The sequence below is a fragment of the Serinus canaria genome, chromosome 3 (assembly GCF_022539315.1).
Source record: "Serinus canaria isolate serCan28SL12 chromosome 3, serCan2020, whole genome shotgun sequence".
Lineage (NCBI taxonomy): Eukaryota > Metazoa > Chordata > Aves > Passeriformes > Fringillidae > Serinus > Serinus canaria.
Window position 1 is genome coordinate 68,835,163 of NC_066316.1, and position 15,999 is coordinate 68,851,161.

A 15,999-nucleotide genomic window follows, 5' to 3' on the forward strand; every position below is an offset into this window, starting at 1 on the left:
TGGACCAGCGTTATTTATGAGGCCTGCAATACTGGTATTTCCCTGATATCCCTCTTCTTAACGTCCCATTGAAGGGGCATCTCAGCTTCCATTTTAAACCAATAGCCAAGTTCTTGATGTGCCATGGATGTGACCCAAATATGCTTTGAGGGCCAGGAAGAAAGGTAAGAGGTGTGAGAAAAGCAAAAACTAATTGCATATTTTAGAAAACCGGCTCTTTAGGCTGACATTGCTCAAGGGCTTCCTTCATAATTTTTAAATACTTGGGGGTACATGCAGTTCTTGAGTTTATACTATTAGGGTGCAGTCAAATTGCTAAGATACAGCAAAAAAAATCCACTTTATTATTATTAATCTTGGATTATATGAAAGAATTTTGACTTGTGGAGATGGATAGGTCTCCCTTAGCTTGGGCCGGTCCGAGTGACCAAACGCCGTTCTGCCCCGCCACTGACTCCTTGTGCAATGCGGCCATGTCCACTTAAGCCCGTCACGGTTACCCACGTGGGGTTAATTAGACCCATTTATCTCTTAATTGCTCCATCATTATAACTTAACACCTTCCTGCTCCCACACAGCGCGGGGAGGGGGAGAGGCGGCGCTGGCCTCGGCCCGGCCCCGCCCCGGCGCCAGCCCCGCCCCCGCCGCGGCCCCGCCCCCACCAAGCTAGGCTGCGCCGTGCGAACTGAATGATGTCATGCTCCGGGGCCGCGCGTGACCGCCGGGGCCCGCCCTTGCCGCCCATTGGTCGTCGCCCGTCGCCCGTCAGGCCAGCGACGCCTCCCATTGGCCGGCGCCTCCGCCCCGCCGCCGCCCCTCGGAAAATAATAAACAATCGAGTAAAATGCGGCGCGGGGTGGGGGTCTGGGCGGGCTTCGCTCCCCCTCCCCTGGAGCTGCCCCTCGCTCCGGGCGCTGCCTGCAGCCCTGCCGCCAGAAAAGCCTTTCCTGAAGGTGCCGCAGCGCTCGCACGAAAATTGCCTTCAGCCAGAAGCTACTGCTGCACCGAGGACCAAGCAAAGCCATCTCTCGGCTTTCTCCGATCCCCTTGTCTCAAAGCTAAGTTGTGCCAGGCTGCAGGTGCCCTCCAGATGTGGGTTCGAGGCAGTGGAGAGCTGTGTGCGGTGCGAGGCGAAGGGACTGGGTGGGTACGTGTCTGGCAGCCAGGTGTGCCATTCCAGTGTGCCAAATGCCTAGAGGTAGGGCACCGTCAGGGAGACCTGGAAGCCGCGCCTCTGAAACAATGTCAGTGTCGGTTGTCTTCGCGGGACAAAAAACGTCCCCGAGGTGACTGTCCTATCCGCATGGTGCTGTGCAGAGATGCATCCTCGATCCTTGCTTCGTTGTGGTGGTGCTTACACAGCACAGCCCTAAAATAACTACCTCTCACAGCCCTGCTTCCCTCTACCTGCAAACAGAAGGCGCGCTTGTACAGCAGGGGATTTAATGGGGGATCAGGTGACGAGAATGAGTGCTGCAGGAAAGGATTTACCTTTTCTCAGGCTCGCAGCCTGGCCTCTTCTTTTGACAGCAAGTGCCCAATACGGCCTATTTCGCTTCCTCCAAAGAATTAATTATTTTCTTCCGTACGTGGCCCCTGGAGGAAAAAGTGTGAGCACCTCCCTTATGCTGTCATCCTCTATTTTCAGTTTTTTAGCTTGTTCAAGAGCTAAAGATGTGGCTCCTGGTCCTCTTCCCAGGACGTTGTGTCTTCTTCTCTGACAGATGTTTGATGTAAAGTACATAGAGCACACTTTCAAAAGGGGACTGAAATCCAAGGCTGCTCCCCTCCCTTCCCCATGGCAATGTTATTATTGCTAGGTCATGGCCTCTCCTTGATTACTCCGGTGAATCCCGAAGCCCCACCCTCTCCCCTAAGCAGCAGTACGGGTTCAACAGGCTGGTTGGAAATGGAGTGCGTGTCAGGCTAGCCTGCCTCCCTGGTATAATACTCTTCGGGAAGGTCAGAGCCAGGCATCTGAACCCCGGCGGGCAGAAGAAGGAGAAAATGACCTCGTGTCTCCTGGTGTGAGGGGCACTGCAAGGCACACAGGGGGAAGGAAATCTCCCCTGGGGAGTTGAGGAAGGGTTCAAAGGGGCTGCTGAAGTGCTAAGCAAAAGCAGTCAGCGGCTTAGCACATGGTGGAGAAGTCGATTATAAGCATTTGCAGCTGGTTCTCTCTCCCCTGCTTCGGAGGAACTGGGTAACTGCTGACTCAGGAACTGCATCAAGTCGGAGGAATGGGAGGGAAGGGGGTCGTGTTTCCCGAGTGCCTGTATACGCCGCAGAGCGATGGGATAGGCCGGGTACCTCCTACCTGCTGTCCCGTCTTGGAAAAGCGATCCAGCAGCGTGCTTTAAGAAGCCAGAGCCTACTGGTATGTGTTGGATGTGCTCTGAGCAGGCTACGCAGCCGGGGCCGTGGGTCTCGTCTTGCATGGAAACGTGTCCGAGCTACGAATTCCAGCACTGGGTCCGGGGAAAGACAGGCACAGAGCTGCCCAACAAGGGGTGGTTGTGTGTATGTGAAAGGCAGAATATCCTCTATCTTGAGATGCTGACAACCTAAAAATAGGATTTTATTGCTTCCAGGATTAGGCATCTAATTAGGAGCAGGGGATTTTGGGAGGGCAGTTCTGAACTTTAATGCCTCGGTTCTGCCCCGGTACTGTTCTGCTATTAAAGACTTTACATTCCTTGCAGCTCATGTGAACGTGACTCAAACAAGCTTAGGGCATGCAGTTATAGCAACTGCCCTGCAAACTCTTCCTGGAATCTGAAAAGTTGAATTCTTTCATTTGCACATACCCTTGCCTGCCTTGCAAAATAATTTCCTTCAGTTTAGCAAACCAAAACTTTAACTGAAGTAATTCACTGCCAGTTTACCTATGGAGAGACAATGGCAGCAAGAGTGAGACCTGATTTTGTTGGTTTTTAAATGTATTTTTTGGGGGTAATTTTATTTTTTGAGCCCATCTAATTGAATACATGCCAATCTGCTAAAGAGCATGCTGCTTCTAAACACAGTAGCTACTCTTCATAATAGGCATGTCTAGTTTAAAATATAGGTAGAGGTATTGTAAACCTTGTTTAGCCAAAATGGACTTTTTTCCTTGGAAGTAAACAGGGAAAACTGGGGGAGGAACTCTAGCTGAGGTCTGACAGATGTTCAAGTATGTGAAGCTTAAAGAGGAACGTGTGCTATTCAGTTTGCTCACAGAGCCTTTGTGACCCGTGTCTTCGCAGTAATGATGACACAAGCTTTTTTGAATAAAAGGAAGAAATTAACTGCCGTGGCTAATTGCACCCTTGCTAGCTTGCTAACCAAGGACACCATTTGACTGTGAAAATTGTTGGTGTACCCAAATCTCTCAGCTGGAGAGAATATCCAAAGTGAGAGTGTTCCAATATCTGTGGGTTTGAAGGACTATTTAAAAAACTTCCTTTAATTGGAAAATTAAACACTATTGCTTTAAAACAGTGGTGCACTGCTTTGAAAAATTAGGATCATATGGAATCATTTACTGCTTTTCAATATGTATTCAGTCTCGGGTGGAATTTTATGTACTTGCTAATGCATAAAGTCTTTTGGAGCAGGAATAAAGCACCACAAAGCATGATTTAATGCTATAGGGTCACCAGATCTGTTTCACATTACTGGATGTTTCAATCTGCTGAAAAGAAGGGGTTGTCCCCGAACCAATGAAACAATGACGGGGAAGGGGGGGAAGCCCATAAATCTTAAACACTTTGGAAGTATAGCACACATATCAAGAAAAATTTTAAAGGATTCAGTGGGGATTTGGCTGCATAGGAGATTAAAATTATGTAAATTTACATTAAGAACAGGAAAGTTAAAACAAAGTCGCTATTAACAGTACAATACTTGGTTGCAATTTAAGGCGTCTTAATAAATCATGTTTTCAAACAGTACAGGCCTACATAAGCATGTGACTGTAAGAGAAAATAAGAGCAAGTAATCCGGGAGTGCACAAAAGTGCTTTTGTTTTTAGTTCTGTGGTCACTGGAAGTGCCTATTCTTGTGCTTATTCACAAACACCTCTGGCTCCTTCTTCCAGAAATCCTATCCAAACGTTTTTGTTCTGACTTCGTTAGAGGACTTTGTGCTTTGGTTCTTTTCATATGACTTGTTCAGGGTTCAGTGTTACAACGTCTTTTCTCTGGCAAAGGACTGAGATGGGTCCGATGCCTTTGCTGATTTTTTTTTTTTTCCCTTCTTTCCCACCCCCAGAATGACAAGCTGTGGGGCAATTTTTGCTCTCAGGGCCTGGGCATTTCCCTTTCACTGGCTCAGCAGGGATCAACAAGAAGAGGCCAAGTCTGGCAAGTAAACCATGCATAGTTTGAGCCACCTGGCAATGAACTCTGCAGGCATGGGAGGCAACCTTTCTGCTTTTATCATGAACCTGAGAGCAGTATAACTGTCTGGCTAGTTATAATTTAACAGAAACCCCATTTTTCATCTCGCTGTGGTCGTATGCTTTCTTTTAAATGTCATCTGTAGAGTCTCCCAGTGAGTGGGAGCTTCAGTTTTGCTTTGCATTTCTTACATATACTGACAAAAACTAGTCCACCAGGTTACTGAATAAGAGCCATATTCCTTCTTAGAGGCCTAAGCACACTAAAAAGAGTTTGCAGTAACTTTATTACTTCAATCAAAATATTTTTCAGTATATATTTGTCATTTATAATCAATAGAATAATTGACTGGTTTGTTTATTAATTTTGAAATCTTATATTTTCAGCTTTCCTGTAGCACTAGAGCTTGTTCATCATGGCTGTGCCTTCCATCATTCTTTGGTAATTGATATTTGTAATTTCAAATAAGTTCAGATCTTTTGTTCAAAATAAACAGGGTATACGTGTGTCTTCTGGATCAGTCCCTTAATGTGACCTCTCCTGTCTGCTCAAATTATAGTATCAAAATAAAAATCTTCAGAAAAAATTGAGCCAGTTGAATGAATACATCATCAGTATTAAAACCAATACCATGAGGACTAATTGCTGTCTTCAGTTAACTTTTGCTCAGATCCTATATATTAGCCATTAGAAAATCTTAAATAAAATCCTCTGTTACATCCTCTCAAGCTTTTTCAAAAACAGTTGTCAGTTTAGACATATATTCCTACTTTAACTTGTATGTATGTTTGTTAAGACTGTTGCTTGTCTGTAGATGGCAATAGCATTACAGGGCTGAAGTAGCCCCCAGCCTGTAAAATAAGGCTGTGATGCTGGTGAGCATTAACTTTGAGAATGAAGAGAAAATATCTTGCCTTTTTCTTTTCTGTTTGTTTGTTTGTTTAATGTTTGCAGCAGTGGCAGTGGGGACTGTTCTACTTGCAGGAATGTTGGGACTAATCATGTGAGAAAAGATCCTGGAGTGATGAGGCAGCATATTTCCCATGTCTGAGGTCAGGATTTGTTCTGTGAAGCTGACCTTTAAAACAGCCTGAAAATGAGGAACGTGGCACCAGAGAGCAGAGCAGGAAGCATGAAATTATGTAAGATATGTTTCTTCTGCATATGAAATACATTTTTTTTAAAGCTCCAGGTTTGTGATTCAGCATTTTCTGCTACTGAGAGATACAAGAAAGGGGAAAATTCTGTAGCAAAAAAAGAAAGTCCCTATTGTTCTAATCAAAACCTAATAAAATATTAGCCATCAGGTATTTTTGTTCCCTTCTGATGAGCTGGGGTTGAGATTATATTTTCCCAAAATCACTCTCCCCTCAGCCTCCTGATCTGAGAAGCCTGGAACTGAAGACAAAGTTTTATTTTGGCACAGCCTGGGCACCTTTTTTATATATAATCTGTTTGAAGTGCCTCCAGCTTTGTTGGCATTGGATTCCTGGGTGACTGCTGTTTCAGCTCTGACAAGCAACAGAGCAGGACAGGCCTATGATGAGGACGCTCCGGGGTGCTGGTGCCCAATGGATGTTTGCTTTTGCTGCAGGACAGGCAGGTCAGGGTCCCCCCAGGGCTAAAGCATCAGTTTGGGTGAGGTTTCCAGCCTGGGTTTCATCCCAGCTGCGTGGTGATGCAAGCCCTAGACACAAGCTCTCCTCTCTGAGCTTGTGCAAAAGTGCCTTCACTGCCTTTTTTCCTTCCTGCCTTTTCGCCCTGTTGCCCTTTCCATTGTTGAGATGCATGAGGTTGCATTGAGAGCTTTGCTGCAACTGCCAGTTGCCCCAGCCTGTTGCTGCCTCCCTGGTCTTAGAAATGCTGCTGACCTGTTTGGAAGGAGAAAATGAGGGAGCCATTTCATCCTTCTCCCTCCTTGGAGACTGGTTCTGTGTTAAGATGGCATTTACCTCTCTTGATAAAGGAGGTGGCAGTGGTGGGGAGCACATTCCCAGATAGTAGAGCTCAGCTGAGTCCATGGAGAGACTGGTCCCTGGCACAGTGTTGGCCTCAGGATGTCAGCATTTTCCCAAAAAATTCCCAGGCATGGGCATAAAAATTCTGCAGTCACTACACTTTGATGGGTAAGAGGGTTTAACAGCCTGTACACAGCTAACCTGTGCCCATTGGCTCATTTATCCCTATGGATGTGGTCTGGGTGTGCCTGGGGCAATCTGTGCTCAGAGCAGAACCCTGCACAGGGGCAGCCTTGCTCTCCAGTGTTGAATTATGTCATGGGAAAGAAGGAAGACAGCCTTGTCATGCTTCCCCTTTACCTGCTGAGATGGCAGCAGCAGCAGCAGAGGTGACTGATGGCTCTTTTTTGGTTGCTCCAAATGCCAGACAGAAAGAAAGCAGGCTTGCATCTGCCTCAGACTCTGAATAGATTTCTTTTTTCTTTTTTTTTTAAGAGTCCTAAGGGAGAAGCAAATGGATATAAGCATGTACTGTATTTGTGAGACCAGCACTGGGATGGCCTGCATGTTATAAATTGATGTTGAAAAATGGGTGGTGGAACATTAAAGCCACACAAAATGATTCAGAGCCTGAAGAAAATGCTTCACAATGGGAGACATGAAGCACTTTGTCTCTTTAGTTTATCAAAAAAGGCTGAGCGGAGAATTGATTATGATGGTGAAGGAACTTCCCTTGGAAGAAAAATATCAGGTACTGAAAGGTTTTTTAATCTAGTAAATTATGGGAATGTGTTCCAGCAAGCTGAAATCAGATACATTCATATGAAAAACTGGGCACAAATTTATTGGAATGAAGGTGGTTAATCACCATAACAAGCGGTCAGGATAGTTGGAACATTTTCCAGATGTGCCCAAGCCAAGACAGGCCTGTTTCTGAAGGGCGTGCACTAGCCATAGTTAAAAGCATGAGGGACACTGCAGTCAAGTCTCAGGCAAGGTAAACAGGTGAGGTTTGAAGGACTGTGATGTGTGACAGGCTTGACTAACAGCTCCCAAAGGAGCTGTGAAGATCTAATGGTTCCCATCTGTCCTTAACCTCCGAGAGACTGAGAAAAACAGCACTTAGCAGAAAGTGGAAGGCAGGAATCAGAATGACAGCCTCATTGCTGGCACACTCCTGTGACCTCTGTTTCTGGAAGGACTGTGTCTTTCACCTGCTCGGGGCTTTACTAATGTTTGCTCTACTGCCAACACAAGAACAATGTTTCCCCAGTCCACAAGCTCTCTGTACAGACTGGCATCTTCACCCTTCATTTTAGGAGAGCATGAGTAAAAATTTGTGATGCTCAGTGGCTCAGTGATAGCTAGGATAAGTAGTTTCCTTTTCAATTTTTTTTTTTTTTTTAATTCCATCTTCATAAGCTTTGGTCTTGCCTGTTCTTCAGACCTCCTAGTTTCCTTAGTATCCATTTCCTTGTATTGCCTTTGCCACCAGTGTATTTTCCTGTATTGATAATCTGTGGTGCAGGATGTCTTGGAGGGTGCTTCCTACCTATAATTTGACAAAATAAATGCTGTCTTTCTTGAACAGATTTCACACAAGATGGGTATGTCAGTGATGTGTTGTGTAGATAAGAGCTTGTCAGGAACTTTTTGATAAACTACCTTTCATCCAAAAGTACAAGTTTGTATCTGCTGTAGCTATTGACAGAAACACACTAAGGTATCTTTGCAAAATACCTGCAGTCTGTATCTCGAGAAGTGCCCTAATCTAATTTTAAAAACAAGGCTCCATTTCCAAAAAACCAATTGGTGGTGGAAATCAGGAATTCCTTATCTCCTGTTGCCTTTTCTTGGGTCCCAGTGCTTTCATGCTTATTTCCCATCTGCCAGGGATGATGCAAGTATTTTATACTCTCAAGCCCTAACACAAGTTTGCTCACTTTCCCTGGTTCCAAAGGGCAAGGTACAAAGTCAGAGCTGAAACAAGGCAAGTGATTTCCACACAGCATCACTATCTTCAAATTGGAGAGATATGGGTCTGAAAGGTGGACTGTTTGGTAGATAAGGCATTGACTGGATGATGCAGCCAGAGAGTTGTGGCCAAAGATTCTATGCCTAGGTAGAGGCAGGTGCCGAGTGGTGTCCCTTGAGGCGCTGTCTCTTTAGCATCTTTATTCATGACAGTAGGACCAAGTGCACCCTCAGCAAGTTTGCAGATGGCATAAAGCTGAGTGGTGCAGTTGACACAACAGAAGGAAGGGATGCCATCTAGAGGAACCTGGACAAACTGGGGAAGTGAGAGCATGAGAACCTCCTGAGGTTCAACAAGTGCAAGGTGCTGCAGCTGGGTCAGGGCAGTTCCAGACAGTACAGAATAGCAGAAGAGCTCATGGAGATGAACCCTCTGGAGAAGGAGGTTCTGTGGGTTCTCATGGATGAAAAGCTGGACAGGAGCCAACAGTGTACTGCAGTGTACCTGCAGCCCAGAAAGCCAAACACATCCTGGGCTGTATCAAGAGGTGGGGCCAGCAGGGGAAGGGAGGTGATTCTGCCCCTCTGCTCTGCTCTCTGAGTCCCCACCTGGAGTGCTGCATCCAGCTCTGGGATTCCCAGCACAAGATGTGAAGCTGTTAGAGGGAGTCCAAAGGAGGCCACAAAGATGATCAGAGGGATGGAGCACCTCTCCTGCTCACAGGCTGAGTGAGCTGGGATTGCTTTCCTCTTCATGGACAAGGCTATAGGAAGACCTCATTGCAGACTTCCAGTACTTAAAGTGCCTTATAAAAAGAGGGAGAGAGGCTTTTTTCTTGTAGTGATAAGACAAGGGGGAATGGTTTTAAGCTTAAAGAGGATAGGTCTATATTAGATGTTAGGGAGAAATTCTTTACTGTGTGGGTGGTGAGACACTGGAACAAGTTGCCCAGAGAAGCTGAGGATGCCCCATCTCTGGCAGTGTTCAAGGTCAGGCTGGATGGAGCTTGAAGCAATCTGATCTAGTGGAAGGTGTCTCTGCCCCTGGCAGGGCTGTAGGAACTAGGTGATCTTTAACGTCCCTTCCAACCCAAACCAGTCTATGATTCTATGAATTAAGGGGTGGAGTTGTCATCCAGTTGTCATGCAGTTGTTGTCAGTTTCCACAAAGCATTAATCTGGTTCATGGACTCTCTAGAACACAGAAGTTAGAAGTAGAGCAGCGTTTTGAACTGACATCTCCAAATAGTGAAAGTCCTGAACTTACTTTTATGTGGGGGAAAAAAACCTTTGAAGAATAAGACATACTGGGGGCCAAGGGAGGTTGTGTTTGTTTAAGATTTGGGGTTTTTTTGGAGGACATGCAAGAACTTTTCCAGCCAATTTTCCTGAAGTCCCCATACCTCTGGAAAGCAGCAGAAGTATCTGCATGAGCAAAGAGCTCCAGCACAGGAAAGTACAGAGGATGTAAGAAGAATAAGGATTTGGCTGGAGAGATGGAAGTGGTGAAGTCCTGCAGCTACTGGTAAGCTTTTCTGCAAATACTGCAGTTGTAAACAGAGCCAGGCAGGAGCTCACCCAGACTTTAGGAAACATTTAATTTTAGAACTTAAGAACCCATGTTTTAGTCTGAACTGAACCCATGAGTCTAAAAGTTGTTTAAACTCTGGATGAATGTTGCTTTTAACCTTGCCCTGTAGCTTGGATCCATTTGTTTTGTCATTGCCCAGATGAAGGTTATTCTTTGTCTCAGAGAAAAGATTTACCTTTGCTTCTGTCTCCGATTAGTTTACTGTTGTCCTCTCAGTTCACCTGCTTTTATATGCATATCCTGCTGCTAAATGTGAATAAAATTAGCAGATAGTCCTTTCACTCCCTTTTCTTTCAGCTTATTGATGCAGGATTCAGTCATATGCATGGTAATGTGTAACTGAAGAATGTTGGCCCTGCCCAGCTGGCTTAGAGCTCACCTCTAGGCCTGTACTCAAAAAACCTACCTATTCTGAGCAGCATGGGAAGCTCTCCAGGGCCCAGAATGTGAAAATTAATCAATTCTTGTAGAAATGTTTCTGTAATGCTGTGGAATCCAGCCAAGAGACACGATGAATGTGAAAACTGTTTTCTAGGACATCCAGTTTCATTTAATTTTGTCAAGCCCATAGAACTTTTCAGCAAATGTCTGTATCCTTCAATCCTGCATCCTTTTGTGATGTGGTTACCCTGGCAATCCAGCTGACTTTCCAGAAAAGCCAGCTCCATCAAAGTTCATTGACTTGCTACATTAAAGGCCTTCAGTAGGCTTCAGCATCTATTGATGCCAGTCCTTTCATGGGCTTGGACTGTTATGAGGAGAAATCTGGAGAGAGGGTTATGCTCGAGCATGCTTGATTTGAGCTGATTTTTTTCTGTGTTTCTTCTTCACTCTACATGGACCAATAATCTTGAAACACTGAGGTAACTTTTCTGCATATCATCAGACTTCTGTTTCAGCAGATTCTCTATAGGGGTAAAGTGTTCCAGTAAAGGTCTTTTCTTATGTACCTCCCTTCAATGTGTGCAATAGTTTGACTTGAAAAAAATCTCAATATAGTTTCTTCCTTTAGGCAAGCTACAGAAGGACCAATTTTTAACAAGTCTGTCTATATTTTCCACTTGAACTTAGCATTTTTTTAACACTTGAGGTTAAGAAATAGAGCCTAAAAGGTACTTAAGTATGCAGGAACACCGAGCATTGAAATTCCTGACTCCCTGAGTGCCACATGGAGTGCTTGCACTTTATGAGGGGAAAGTTTGGTGCCTCAGAAGAACAGAACCTCAGAAGAATAGAACGCACAAGGAGCTGCTTGCACCAATCAACAGAGGTATGAGCCTGGAAGGGGAAATCACATGGGGAAGACCAAGTAGACAAGAGCTGCTCTCATGATAAAAAACAAACAACTAAATAATTTTTAAAAACCGAAACCAAACAACAAGCCACGAAATGTTAAACAGAGGTTGACCCATCCCCTCTAGTACCTTCTAGTTTCCTTGCTCATGTTTTTGGAGAGGATACAATGTGTACATTTTTCTAGGATGTTGTCAGTAGATAGGATTTCTGCAAGCTGAACCCTGTGGGGGGAGGAAGAGGAGGAGAGGTGGAGACACTGGTGATGAAGAGGTGGAAAAATAGGACTAAGGGAGCTTATTGAAGTTCTTAACCATAGTAAGCCCATGCAAGGGCCATCTTTTCTTATAAAAGCAGAGCCATGGGGGTATTTTTGAGGAGCCTGTCATAAGTTAAATCCTACAAGTGCTCCGGATTTCAGAGCATTGGGGTTTCAGGCTTGTTCAAAAGCCAGACTCCTCTAAGTCTGTTCCAGATATTGTGATTTTTTTGAGAACAGGATCCTAGCAGAAGACAACCACAATAGATTTCTTCACTGAGATGCAGAGATACAACTCATTAGCACAGTTTCCCTTTAACGTGGGGAATTCACAGCTGCACCTGAAGTTGTGAGAGACACCGTTTCTCATAAGACCACCTGTATGTGCAACAAGCATTCCAGAATTACTTCAATCCCAGGAACAGGTGGCACTACCAGCTCCATTTGCCAAAAAGTCCCTATATGCAGGGACAGCAATGACCTTCACCAAGAATTTCTGCACTCCAGGGTGGAGACAGCCTTCCATCACCCAGGCAACATGCTGACAAATATATGTTCAAAATCATGAGTTGGAGACAGGGATCCAGGTGGATCCCTGTCACAAGGTAGCCATGCAGAAGCTTCCCAAAGGTTTTTTGGGGGCCTGCCTGTGGCTTTGCTCAGGAGCACACATGCCCTATCCCCTGCACCAAAGGATCCTACTGGTGCTGTGCCTGGAACGATTCAGCTTGAGCCATTGCAAGGCAGCATCACCACGGCGAGAAGGCTGGGACAGGATCAAGCAACATGAAAGGGGTCACGGCACCAAGAGAGTTCAGGAAGTTTGGACAGTACTCTCAGACACATGGGGGGACTCTTGGGGATGGTCCTGTGCAGGGCCAGGAGCTGGACTCAATGATCCGTGTGGGTCCCTTCCAACTTAGATTATTCTGTGATATAAGGCAACCCCAATTTCACGAAAGCCCTTGCTTCCCAAAATCAAGTTATAATTGACAGGTTGTATATTAAAACCACATCTGTTTAAAAACATAAATCATGGTGAAGGTTGGGTCATCCCTGTCCTGTGAAAGACCCTGCTGCCAATCTTCCCCACACCTCCCTGTCCAGCAGCCACCATGCAGCCCCTCACACCCTCTGCCCCCCATTTTTATGTCCAGCCTGCCTGGTGTGGGACACAGGGAGGCATCTCATGCTGGGAGTGTGGGTGTTTGATGTCTCCCTTTTTTTTTTTTTTTTGCAGTACTTTATAGACACTTTTGGGTTGGAGGGGGCCTCTGGAGATCATCCAGTCTGAACCCTCTGCCAAAGCAGGGTCGCCCAGAGCAGGTGACACAGGAACGTGTCCAGGTGGATTCTGAGTCTCTCCAGACAAGAACTTTACACAACCTCCACGGGCAGCCTATTCCAGTAACATAAAGAAGTTCTACCTCATGTTGAGGTGGAACTTACTGTGTTTTAGTTCATGTCCATTGCTCCCCATCCTGTCACTGGGCAGCACCGAAAGTAGTCCGGCACCACCCTCTTGCCTTTGAGACAGATACCTATGCATTAATGGGATCCCCTCTCAGTCTTCTCCACTCCAAACAGAACTTTCTGAAAGGGATCTGAGCCCAGGCTAGTACGGTGTACTTGTCGGACTTTGTTCTCAGCCTGGCGGTGACACTCTGGGCTGTATTTTTACCCTCTCGTTGCCAGGCCGCCCCCGCCGCGCTGCCACCGCCCGGCCGCGGAGCGCGCCCGCCATCTTGTGGGCCCTGCCCGCCTTGCAGGCCGCCCTCAGCCCAGCCCGCGGCGCTCGGGCCTCAACGGGAGATTTCCCGAGCAGATTTAGAGTATGGAAGATAACTGGGACTGCAACAGATTGCTCAGAGAAGTTGCAGATGCCCCATCCCTGGAACTGTTCAAGGCCAGGTTGGGTGGGGGCTCTAAACAACCTAGTCTAGTGGAAGATGTCCCTGCCCATGGCAGGGGCGTGGGAACTTTAGGGTCCCTTCTATCCCGAGCTGTTCTACGATTCTGATTCTGTGATTTTGCAAACAAGGGTAGGAGAAAGCCGAAAGCAGTGTCCTTAGACAGGCTTTCCCTTTTATCACTGGGAAGTGGCTGATTGCAGAGTGAGTGGATGTGTTTCCAGAGCCCCAGCAGGTGCAAGTCTTGTGGGGAACCTGGGCTATCTGGATGACTCCTGTTATCCTAAAGACAGATATCCTCACAAATCCTTGCCAGTCGAGGATTTAATAGCCCCAGCCTGCTAATTTTTTACCATCAGAGAGGCCAACGTGTGCAGATTCTGGAGAAGATCAGCAAAGAACAAGGAATGCGTTTTGACTGGAAGCACCACTGAATCGCAGAGGCAATGAGCATGGCTGATGAGAAATTTGCATTGGCAATTGGCACTACCACAACAGCCTGCTGAAGGGAGAGTGATGCAAGTGCATGCACACTCCTCTAGGAAAGGGTGAGGAACAACATTTTTCCTCCCCTGAGGCAAGAGAAGAGATCCCAACATGCAGTGGTGCCAGATGACGGCATGTGATGCACCCAAATACAAAAGTATTCCTAAAGAACTAGGGGCTAGCTTTCCTTTCTCTGTCAGTCTTTCATGATAATTTACTGTTTATCCTGCCTTAGCCCAAACTCTCTGATTTGCCTGGATAATGGAGCAGTGGTGCCTCACTTAAAACACAGCATTGAACTTGTCTGTTGTCACTGATGGTAGATGCACCAAAGTCAGAGGGGAGGGACCCACAAATCCTGACAGCTTCCCTAACATCTCCCTTCAACAGGAGCGTCTCAGCCCAAGCAACACAGTAAAATCTCCCCAGAAGCAGTAGCACAACAGAGCTTTGTACACTCCCCTCCATGCACGGGGGGGGGAGTTCCCCTTCCATGGGAGAGCTGTGAAGTTAATAGGAAGATGGGAGCTTGTGTCTGTTTTAAGCCAAGAAATGGGAAGCTCTGCTAAAACTCACTTTGCCCTGCTTTTACCCTCTGCTTACCCTGTTAATATGCAAAAAAATTCAATAATCTTTCTGTTTGAAAGACAGGAGGTACTAGAATCCAGCTTCTCTTTTGTAGGGACCCATCTTCCACCCTAGTCAAGTACCTAAATACATTGGAGGATTTTTGCCCAAAGGCTGAGACTTCTGAAGCTCATTTCTTATTTGGGACGTAGGCAGGAGCTTGTGGCATTAACAGCTCAATGGCTTCAGCTCTAAATGAGCTGGCAAAGATGTTCTCGGCCCAGAAAGTTTTTCTATTTCCAGCTGTAGTAGTTGATCAGAGAAGCAGTGTCTACCCCTCCTCTTCCCCTTTCCACAGCACTGTTTTCCAGCCTCTTGTTCCCCAGTCTGTCCATACATTCAGCGTTGTCCCATCCCAGGTGCAGAATCTAACACTTTCCCTCACTGAAATTCATATGGTTGGTGATTGCCCAGTCCTCTGATTTGTCGAGGTCTCTCTGCAGGGCCTCCCTGCCCTCGAGGACTTCAGCAGCTCCTCCCAATTTAGTATCATCAGCAAACTTATCCAGGATCCCTTCAGATTCTGCATCCAAGTCATTTATGAAGATGTTGAGGAGCACATGGCCTAAGATGGAGCCCTGTGGAACCCCAGTGTCAGGCCATCAGTCCGATGTCACCCCATTCCCTATGACCCTTTATGCCTGACTGGTGAGCCAGTTGCTCACCCACTGCAGGATGTGTTTATCCAGCTCTGTGCTGAACATTTTGTCCAGCAGGATACTGTGAGAGAGTACTGAAAGCTTTCTCGATATTTAAAAAGATTGCATCAGCTGGCTTCCCTTGATCAGCTAGGTGAGTTCCCTTGTTGTAAAATGAAGTTTGACAAGAAGGACCTTGCCCTCAGGAAGCCATGCTGGCTGTGACCGATGAATGGTGGTTTCCTGCTCATTCATGCTGTCCTTGCAAACCTCATTCCTCTTCCACAGCAAGGCACTTAGGACACTTAGCTTCTGATTTGTCCTTGCTGCCTCATTTTGGAAACTGAAATAAATGCTGGACCAAACCAGGGAGAACTGCAGGGCTGCCTGGATGCTGTGCTGTGGAGGCAGGTGGTTGAATTGCAGGCTGCTGGCAGTCAAGCCTGTGAGTGTGGCAGAAGGAAGAGCTGAGGTGGAGGAGTGGGATGGAGGGTGCCCAAGCAGCACCATACAGCCCACCAAGGGCAGGCAAAGGGATGGAAGGCAGTCCCTGTTCAGAGAGGGAACACGGGAACACCAGTTAGTCTGAACAGGAAAAGGGAATCTGGCAAGAACAAGGGCACAGTTTTGTAATGGTACAGGGGACCCCTGGAAAGACCATGAAATGAGAACAATCAATTAACAAGCTGCTGTGGCTTCAGAAAAGCCATTATAGACAAAGTGGTGTAATGAGCACATCTGATGCACAGAAGCTATTTAACCTTCAGCCTCTTGCCTTATAAAGCACCTCTGGGGCAGTGGGTAAAGCTGTTAATTATTAAGGTCAACCCTAGCAGACAAAGGTGTCCTCAAGTATGGGCTGCTGTGATACACTCAGATAATTT